The 11,153-nt window shown below is 41.3% G+C and overlaps 1 pseudogene; it reads right to left on the reverse strand.

The window, feature by feature from the left end:
• Positions 1-336: 336 nt before the first annotated feature.
• On the reverse strand, positions 337-3,217 carry LOC148027454 (aldehyde oxidase GLOX pseudogene; annotated as a pseudogene).
• Between the last annotated feature and the right edge of the window lie 7,936 nt (positions 3,218-11,153).

Below are 11,153 nucleotides of genomic sequence, written 5' to 3' on the forward strand. Positions count from 1 at the left end.
TCACATTAGCCATGGGCCATCATTATTAGACACTTGATCTTTCAGTGCCTTATACAAGGTGGCTAATGGCCGGTGGGTTTGGAGTGGCAAGATTTGGTTCTTAGGAATGCACTACGCATCTTTTTAAAAAAAGGCAAAAGTGCTTGATCTTTTGGCTTGATGTGGCCCATTTTTGAAACTCATGATGCTGAGTACTTGAAATTTAAATATTCGCTCCGCGCCTAAAAAAATTCAAATCCGTTCCTAGTGTGTTCTTTACTTATAAAAAGATGTGAAGTCCTTTATGTATAAAAAGATGCGAAGTCCTTTTTATAAAACCTTATATATAAAAAGAGCCTCGCATTTTTGGAAAAAGACCAATGCAAAAGGGCAGTGTATATATAAGGTTAATAATTAAACCATGTAGAGATGTCACATTGGCAGCAATGAACAGGGTAGGGTGTGCGAGAATGTGAAACCGATGGTGCAAATGGGCACAAAGAGGAAAGGCCAGACCGTTTAAGTTGGAGTCGGGGTGGCTTCCCATTCAGGAATGAAAATGCAGGAGAACGTTGCACTACACATGGATGAATGATAATGCCAAACATGTAGGTGGGCTATGGTGGCAACCTGTTGATCCAACCAACCGCCATTATGTGGAAAAGAGGTCCTCAATTTGCCCTGACTAGGGCTGATCAAGAGACCCTGATCCATGCTCCTGCACTGGGCACTCCTCCATTCACTAGAAATATCAAATAATAGCCTGGAGGCGCTGCAACAGCAGAAGGAGGTGAGTTCACCATAGCTACATACCGGTTCCCTGCTGCTGCTGCAGAGGCATTCACTGAAACTATCTCCAAAATCAACTGCCTCTGATTCATGGCTATGGCGTGTGTGGCAAATGAGGGTGCATAGAGGCGGACATCGACCCCTGTTGGGTCCTGCGGGGTTGTAAAATCGACCTCGAACATTTCCCCATAGCCTACCTCAACGTTGAGGGCTGTAATTGTGGGTCTCTGAGAATCCAAAGAAGGGGCCAGGTAGTAAGGGCTGAAGGCCTCTATCCTCAGCTCTGTTGGATATGGCACATTACTGAATGCATAGCCCACATTTGGGTTGCTTCCGCCGACCAGGATCCGCCCATCCGGTAGCAAAACCGCACTCGAATGATACAGGCGGGGAATGGGAGACGGTGCAAGAACCTGAAATCTCGAGCCTGCACCTTTGCTCGGGGTGTACAGGAAGGGGGAAAGGGCTGGATTGACTGCACTTCCCCATCCTGCGGTCCCTTGTTTAGCCCCGTTGATGATTAGAATCTCACCTGTGGGGAGTATGATCATGTCACCCATCACTCTGCTGGAGGGCATGTCCTCCATGGCCCAGCTGGGATCTGGGTCTGTAATGACCATCCTAGCACATGTCTGGAGTGCCGCAGGGTATGAGCCCACCGCAACACGGAGAAAGGCGCCGTGAGGGGAGCCCCCGCATATCATCACCTCTACTTTCTGGAAATTGTCAGCAGCAGATAGGGGTAGTATCACTGAGGCACCTGAAGAGGGGTAATTTCTACTACCGCCCATGAGTTCTGGGAAGGTCTTCACCACTTGATTGGCCTTGTAGTCCAGTAGGATGGACATGGAATTGGCAAAAATAAAGAGATTTCCATCAGACGACAGGTGCACAAAGGGGTACAGATTGTTTTCTGCACCTGGCTCATTTGTCTGATATAGAAAGGGCAATTGAATGGCACCTGGGCTTTTGGGTGCAAATTCATATGTGAAAGCTCTCCTTCCACCTACTACAATGACCTGGTTCTCGGGCAGTATCTGATTGGTGGCATACCATCTTGCGGCGGCAAGCTGAGAGGACGACTCTTCCCAATTGCATGTACCTCCACTGCGGCATGGCGCGAAGAATCGAATAGCCCTCCCGCCATCATTCCACCCCCCAGTAGATATAAACCTGCCATCTGCAAGGAAGGCTCCTGAGGAGCACCATGTGTCAGTGAGTATCTCCAATGGCCTTATGTTGTTGGTGGCAAGGTCTAGCTCAATGGAATGGGCAAAACAGTCCACTGTCAAGGCAAGGTCATTGGGATCATCCCTGCATTTGCCATCGGGGAGCTTTAGCTGGGAAGGGCCATAATCACTTCGATCGTACATGATGACAGTGTTGGCAGGGGTGAGCGCCATGTGCATTGCTGAGACACCTCCATTCTCCACTAGGAGCTCCCACGAGCCAGACGAGACTGCTTCAGCAAGAATAAGTTTGATGCAGTGAAAGATGAGCATGCAGCTCCAAGCAAAGAGAGAGGCTGCATGAGAGGGTGGGGAGTCCCTCATGGTGGATGAGGGTATTCAGTCAGGCACACGTGCGGGCGTGTGTGTGCGAGAGAGAGAGAGAGAGTGTGTGTGTGTGTACACTGTGTGAGGTTGTGAAGAGCTTAAGCACATGGGAGCTCTTTATCTCCAGCTCTACTTAGTGCAAAAGGACGCTCATCAGAAAAATCTGCACAGCTAGAAAGGGCTGGATGAAAGAGGGAGCATTTAACCGAGAGAGGGGCCAACGATGGAGGAAGCATTCAACTGAGGAACAATAGAGGAAGCATTCAACTGAGAGAGAGAAGATTACCCACAGAGAGAGTAAATAGGAAATCTCTCTCAGTATCCACCATGTGGATAAGGAGATCTAAGTAGAGTTGTGAGACGGATTGAAGACAGAGCTGTCTAATAATGCCCAATGCCAATTGGCTTTGTACGAGGGGTTACATAAAATTACACGGAGAGAGAGAGAGAGAGAGAGAGAGAGAGAGAGAGTGTGTGTGTGTGTGTGTGTGTGTGTGTGTGTGTGTGTGAAGCTCCAGGAGGGGCAAAAGGTGGCAGAGTCATCTCCCCCCACCCCGTATATAGCCTATGGGGGAGTGTGGACAGTGGAAGTACATCATTCACGTCTAAGGTTTGCTCTCCCGGAGTCCCGCCGGTAGCTAACGCATAGTTAAAGACTCAGATAATCGCATAAGGATGCAGGCTGCAGCTCTCTCCCGTACAGAAGAACAGGAATTACAATACACTAACCGACATAAAGAGAAGGCTAGCAGCCTAGCAGTGAGCAGCTTGCTTGCGGTTATATTATCGATGGCGGGGGTGAAATTTGCAGTCAGAAACTGCAAACTTTAAAGCGCAGCGCCCATCGCCAAGTTCCTTTTCTGCACACTCACGATGACACAAACGCACGCACACACAAACACGCACACCGAGAACTTAGAAGAGATGAAAGGGCGGGTTGGCAGTGAGTTATGAGTGTTGTGCATTTTGGGTGGGGGGCAGGGGAGTTTGGTGGGCCTGCCCAGCTGGCGTCTGTTGAGAATTATGAAAGCTGGGAACGAGGGCACTCCCGCAGCCCTTTTTTTGGTTATGACTCATGAGTCCAAATGTGTCCCATTTGTTTTTAGTTGTGTGGGCAAAGGTGGTCATCCCGCAAGCGCACGGGCGGCGGGCGCACCCTCGCTGCACAGTGTTTGTTCATGATCAAACTTTTTCCTTTCCAATAGAGAATAAGAAAAGGTTGAAATGCAATCAATTTTTTTTTGGGGGGGGGGGGGGGGGGGGGGGAGGGAAGTATGACATTAGCCAGTTCTACAAACCAAAATGTCCAAAAAATAGCCAGTTTCCATCAAGACAAACTTGAATCTCAACAAGTTTATTGAAAATCTAGCTAAGGATAGAACAATTCTTCGTGAACACTACGAGCCTCACATGATCTAAGGGACAAGTGCCCTTAGGGTTACCATCAAGCATCTCTACTAATTCAAGGGGGTGAGTCCCCTAGAATTAGCTACTTGCCCCTTTAGGTGAGGTTCCAATCAACATCACTTCCTATTGCAACTGATTGGCTTCCTATTGCAACTGATTGGAGAGTGTAGTCTCCACAACCCTTCCGAAGATTGGGCTTCAAACTTTAACTTGAAGTTTGATCTTACAATGTGGAAACAACTTGAACTATGCCCTTGCAACAAAGGGCCTCTTTCATCATTTTGTGGGGTATTTATTGAAGCATGAATGGCTATAATGAGTACACTACAAATATGTGTGCAACTTACAATTTAAAGTTGTCCCAATACCTAACATTGTCCATGAAAGCTCTTTGTCACATAGCTCACAATTAGATGGATAAATATTTACTTCAATGCTACTCTCTTGATGCCTCCAAATGATACAAAGATATAAAGTGTATACATGCACAAGCTCTCTCTCTCTCTCTCTCTCTCTCTCTCTCTCTCTCTCTCTCTCTCTCTCTCTCTCTCTCTCTCTCTCTCTCTCTCTCTCTCTCTCTCTCTCTCTCTCTCTCTCTCTCTCTCCAAAATTATGCATGCATATTGCATGGGAGAGCGATAAACGTTGGACAAATATAAGGAGATATCATGGGTAGATTACTAATTGCAATAGTAGCACTCTTACCTTTATTGATCACATGATTTTTGAGTAGAATGTAGGATAATTACACACAAGATGAGATATTGCCTACTGATATATTAAATAACCAATGAAACTTTGCTTTTATTTACATGCACATATGGGGCTAAGCCCTTATTCACTTGCTTGGGTGCATTAATGTTATGGAAGTATGGAATTTATCGAAGTTCACTATAAAAATAAGATGATTTTTACTTCATTTATTTTTGTACTTTTTTTAATTTGTGGCATAATATGTGATTTGTTGCATGAGTGTGCATGTGTGATACTAGTCATATTATGCATAGTAGATAGATGGGAGGATACTAATGTGCATTGTGTTATGGTGAGCAAATTATTAGACCGAGTTATTTGGGATAAATATTTTGATAAATTGTATTTTAATACGTTGGAATTAATTATGATTGAACACTTCATAATGTAGAATTATTGTATTTTTGTGTACTTCTTAGTGTAAGGATACACATGCATTATTTATTTATTTGGATGTAGTTATTATGCAAGGTCTAGAAGTCTTGGTTATTATATGCATAAGAATAGACCTATTAGAATAGGGGTTAGAAAATATTAGGATAAAAACATGACATTCATATAAAGAAAGCAAGAGCAAAAAAAAAAAAAAAACCTTAATACAAATTATAAATACATACATGGGGGAGGTACTCAACCATACATAGGGGGAGATTGTACCCAATCTTGTGTCGTGTATGCTTTCTTTATTTCTAAACATTAGTATTAGAGCAAGGTGATTGATATGTACATCAATGTTAGTTATTATTAGAGTAAGGTGATTAGTTATTATTATGCATAGTAGATAGATGGGAGGATACTAATGTGCTTTGTGTTATGGTAAGCAAATTATTAGATGGAGTTATTTGGGAGAAATATTTTGATAAATTGTATTTTAATACGTTGGAATTAATTATGACTGAACACTTCATAATGTAGAATTATTGTATTTTTGTGTACTTCTTAGTGTAAGGATACACATGCGTTATTTATTTATTTGGATGTAGTTATTATGCAAGGTCTAGAAGTCTTGGTTATTATTTTTATATGCATAAGAATAGACCTATTAGAATAGGGGTTAGAAAATATTAGGATAAAAACATGACATTCATATAAAGAAAGCAAGAGCAAAAAAAATAAAAATAAAAATTCAAGGTTATTTTTTAACACAAAACCTTAATACAAATTATAAATACATGCACAGGGGAGGTACTTAACCATAGGGGGAGATTATACCCAATCTTGTGTCATGTATGCTTTCTTTATTTCTAAACATTAGTATTAGAGCAAGGTGATTGATATGTGCTCATCAACGTCAATTATTATTAGAGTAAGGTGATTGTACATTAACATTACTAGAATGCATACATTCCACACCTTCATAAAATCTATTGAAAGGTACCATATTTTAAAAAAACATTACTATGAAAAAATACATTTGTCCTTGAAGACTACATCAACTCGATCATCTAGCATCAACATTTTATTTGTTGGATAAAAGTCTTACACAATGGTTCATGAATCATGATCCAAGTCCTGTTTTTCTTTTTCAATTTGGTTGCATAACCTCTTTTCCAAGATAACAAGTCTTTTTCCTCTTCATCAACTTGAAGAATGGCCAACATTAATTGAAGGGGCTATCACCATGGGTATCTTGGTTCAAGAGAGGGAGGAGGCTACAAGCTATTTATTTTAGGATCCACTTTCCAAGCCTTTAGCTAGATGGTATATTTGTTGGCAACAACAACGTTATATCATTGAGAAGAGTAACAAAGTTTTTCAAGATAGGAATTGAGACTTCTCTATCTTGTCAATGCAACCTTATATGAATAATCATAATATCCCTAGTATTTATTTCTATTATTATTCTTCTTATTCTTTTTTTAAGAGCTACTATAAATCATGCTCCAACAGTCAATCAACAAGCAGCTGGTGGCCAGCTTGCTTTTTAGTAGTGTTGTTATATCTCGTTGCTAGTTTCTTCCTCATTCTTTTTCTTTTTCGATTTCTCACAAATTTTCCATTTAAATCTTTAGAGAATATCCTTAGCTATGGATAAATCATCCAATGATCTTTGTAGCATTGGTAAAAAAGCTCTCTACCATCTTCACATTAAGCTAGAAAGTGAGTATGAACCAATCAGCAAAATAATAAAACCAACATTGTTTTGGAGTCCATGAAATGTATGATTAGATTTGAAATAAATAAAAATCTTGATATTTGGTTGGATGGAAGGTTATACCCCAAAGATCCTATAAAAAATACAACTCCTCCTTTCTACAATAGTTCTTCATTGTTTAGGCTTATTGGTGATGGTAATAATGGATTTTTAGGTTATATACTTAATCTTATCGTAGAGAAGGATATCCTTAGGTCGGAGAATCACTTATTAACACAATATAGAGACGAGTTGTTGCAAAAACTTTAGGACTGTCAACAAAAGATCCATTCTTTAGATAAATATATCAGAGCATATCAGCAAGAGCAAACTCTTTCAGGACTTCAAAATCAACAAAAAATTCTCAAGAATATTGACAATCTCAAAGGAGGGGGAGGTGGTTGTAGTAAAAGAATCCAAGTAACAAGGGATACCTTTTTACTTTGGAAATGTTAAGTATGATTTTTTTAAATAATTGTATTTAATTTGTGATAAGCTCATGCTATTGATATCATAAGAAATATGGGAGTAAATCAAGTAGGGTTGTAACACAATCTCATGAATTAACCATCATATCCAAGTAATCCAGGTTAAGGTGGTGGTGCACCAATGAGAGCTATATGGTAGTAATGAAGCCATCAAAGGCCATGCTAGAAAGAAGGGGCCTAATATGCTATTTTTATGCCACACAATGAGAACATGGTAGAGGGCACCTATAGAGGTATGCGAGACTCATGACCATATAGATAGAGAAAGGGATAAGTCATGAGGGTACTGGAATATTAAATAGGGACAGAGAAGTAGGAGAAGGAGGGCCGAGAAAAAACAAAGAAGTGCATTTTTTCAAAAACAAGGGGAGGGTTATTCAATGCATGATGATACATTAAAAAAGAAATCAAATGATCATGTTAGGGCATTAAATAGGGGGAAGTTTTTGTAACTTTTTTTGGGGGGAGGGGGGGGGGGGGGGGGGGGGGAGAGGGGTTACATATTTATTGAAGCTACCATCTCCAACTTAATCTAGCATAATGGTAGAAGATAAAATCTTATGAGGTAGTTTAGCAAAAAAAAAAAAAGCAAAAGAGAAAAGGGAACTGTATATGGAATTAGATTTTGGAAAAGTGATGTTATAATATATGTTACAAAAATTATGATATGTAAGAAAGTGGTCAAGTGGGACACACAAATAAAAATGAAGAGAGGACCAACATCATGATATAGAAAGGTTAAATGAAGAGCATATGATTATGGTATCATATAAAGTTATACAAGGTATTAATCACAAGAGGAAGATATGGGTAGAGTTTAGGGTAATATGAAGTTACTTATTTGATGCAAAACTTCTTAAACATGGTCTCATGAATGAAATCCACACACACATACACACATACGTACCTAAATAGATACAAATAACACAACACAAATACATATATATACACCCAAACATGTACACACATAACAATACACTCATCACAATCAACACACATTAATACCATGTAATACACATACACACCACCTTACATATATACAAATGTATAATTTCCTAATGTATACAACACGTATGCAACTAATATATAATATATTTGACTAGATATAAAACACAAATAGATATATATACACATGCATTCTTTATGGTGTATGCGCATGTGTATGTGTGCTTATATACAAAGAGGGTAGACAAAGAAAATCCTTAAAATTGATCTAGTTACATGAACTTAGAAATAGTAGCTCTTAACTAGGCATTCTTGTTTTGCTAAAAATTAAGGATATAGACAATGTATATAAAAACTAGTCACATGAATGAATCAAATCACAAATTGAACTCATTAGCAAATAGGATAATATTATAAGTAGAACAACTCATGAAGGGCAATATAGTTAGCAAAGGCCCTTAATAAAACATAATTCTCATTAGTAATGTGTTTTTAAGATACTAAATATGCCAAGCAATGTAGCAACATCACAAGAATCTTTTTAAGGGATAATAAGACAAAATAGTATTATACAATTTGTAAAAAACGTAGAGGAATAATATTATAGGGATAGCAAACCATGCTTATAAAAAAGGGGGGTAAGTAGGGAATGAAGTTTAACTAGAGTTAAAAGGGATGCAATGATAAGTGGTGTAGCACAAAAAATAGATAAGGGTATCAAATGGGCATTGCAAATAGCAAAGGATGGCTAGAGGGTTTTTAGGAACATAGCATTCTTGATGTGAGATCCAACTCAAGATGTCATGAACAAATGCCAAACCACCAAAAGAGTGAGTGAGTGTATGTGTGCCAAATATATGTGTTACCGTGTTTCCCATAGCACAGAGGAGCGGAAAATAGAAAAAAGGAAATAGCAAAAAAGGCGCAAGATAAAATCAGAAAAAGGCGCCTTGACCAGTAACCAGACCCTGAAAAATTTAAATGTTCGGGCACGACCCTTAGAAAGTCTCAGTGTCGCCCTGAGGCAACAAAAGAGTAAAAGGCGCACCATTAAATATGGAAGCGCTCCCGAATCATTGTAAAAGAGCTCCAGGCTCGCTCCTGTGCAAATTGTACGCATTAGTTGGGAATAGGATGAAATTAGAGTGGTGGAAAATGGGAAAAAGGGCCTAGGCTACGGCCGGCCATGTAAAAAAGGGAAAAAGGGGATGACTGCCCAAAAGGGATTTAGGGTTTTGTATATAAAGTTGAAAAGTGAATGAGAAGCTCATTCTTGGTGTGTGGCAAAAAAGATTCTTCTTCTTCTCTCCTTCTTGCTTGTGTGTGCTCTTGAGAGAGGGAGTGTGAGATTGTGAGGGAGCTAGTGTGTGTGGGAGTGAGGGATCAAGAGGGTGAAGCTCTTCACCATCTCCTCTCCTCTTCTTCTCTTCTCTTCTCTTCTCTTCTCTTCTCTTGTGTGCGTGGCTATGGAGGATGGAGCTTGGAGATGGAGGAGGCTTGAGGATGCTTGAGCTAGCATCGAGAATCGTGGAGCTACCGAAGTGCAAGAGAGATGAGGGTACTTGATCAAGCATCAAGGTAAGCTCACTACACTCGTAGGATCGACGGCGCGTCGGCTAGGTGAGAGATAGCCATTAGAGCTCGCTTGGAATGCTTGAAACAATAAGCGGTCCGTGGGTCTTGGCGATTGAGCGAAAGCTCCCACATTTTGGTTCCGTTGCCGAGACAACGGATTTAAGCTTGAGCACTTGCGCGCCTCATATCGAGCAGTGAAGTAGGGGATTCATCCCTGAAACGGAGCTTAAGATAGGTAGGAAGTTTGGGTGTTTTTGATCTTCAAAACAAGTAAGTATTTTGGGATATTTTGGTTGTTTGATGATTGGAAAGCATGGAGAATCTATTTCAATTTTTTGCCTTCGATCTTTATTGCATTTAACGTAGGTTAGAGTTAGGAAATTGAACCGGAAAAGGGTAAGGTTTACTGTTTCAAAACAGGGCAAAACAGGGCAAAAATCATGCAAAATGGGTAAAATGCTCGCTAGTGATGCCTAAGATCGGCAAGTGAGTAATTGGGGGCTTCAATACCACGCTTGGAAAGGCATATAAGAGCCAGGAGGCCAAGGGAGAGCTCATTTGTGCCATTTCAGTGTGAGAGAGAGATAGAGAGCTCCAGTCCGTATCGATTCGATCGCATCACCGACGCACTTACCGGCCCGTTTAGGTATACGAATCTCTCCTTCTACTTCCATAGATAGGATCTGGAAGTGCATGGCCATGGCGCCAGCCTACATTTGGTGAATCGATCGAAATCGCGTTCGGGTGGGTTATGCGTGCCGCGTTCGGCCCGTTCGAGTGGCCTTTCCTGGGCTGAGTCCCAAAATATGCCCTCGGCCCTTGTCACTTGGCCCACACGACCAATCCGTCTGAGGCAACTGTCCGAGTCAACCCATTCGGCCGTCCGAATCAAAACTTTTTGCCACGTGGCACATTCGCCAATCGGCCCGTCCGAGTGACCCGTCTGAGTCTCAAATTCGGCCCTCGGCCACATCTCAAATTTGGCCCTCGGCCACATCCCAAATTCGGCCCTCGGCCCAAGTGCCGTTCGGCCCGTTCGAATCACCTTGTCCGAATTCGCTATTCGACCCGTCTGAATCAAAATCGTCCGAGTCAAACCCGAAAATTCGACCCTTGACCCTGTGCCTCGGCCCGTTCGAGTGACCTACTCGGACCCTGTAATTCAAACCAGTTGGTCCGAGTGCAACTTTTTGTCAAAATTTTCAAAAATTTGACTTGACCCGGCAAATACGCAGCAGTGCAAACTGTCAAAACCCTTCGGGCACTCAGAACTTGATTCTGGCACACGTGATAAGAGAAACTGTAGTACGCAGCCGCTTAGCGGCTAGAAGTGGACAGTTGCGAGACCCAAGGACTTAGACGTGAGCCGCTGAGCCATAAAACCTGATCGACCGAAAACGAACAAGGCAACATACGAGGAAACCCTAAACCCTGACAAAACGGCCAGAAAATGGATCTACAAGCTTATCAGGCCTGAAACAAGCGAGAGTGTGTAAGACGCTGAGGTATTGGTTGCTCACTCATAGT

The sequence above is a fragment of the Lygodium microphyllum genome, chromosome 12 (genome assembly GCF_053477565.2).
Source record: "Lygodium microphyllum isolate KBCC chromosome 12, Lygodium_microphyllum_v1.1.10, whole genome shotgun sequence".
NCBI lineage: Eukaryota > Viridiplantae > Streptophyta > Polypodiopsida > Schizaeales > Lygodiaceae > Lygodium > Lygodium microphyllum.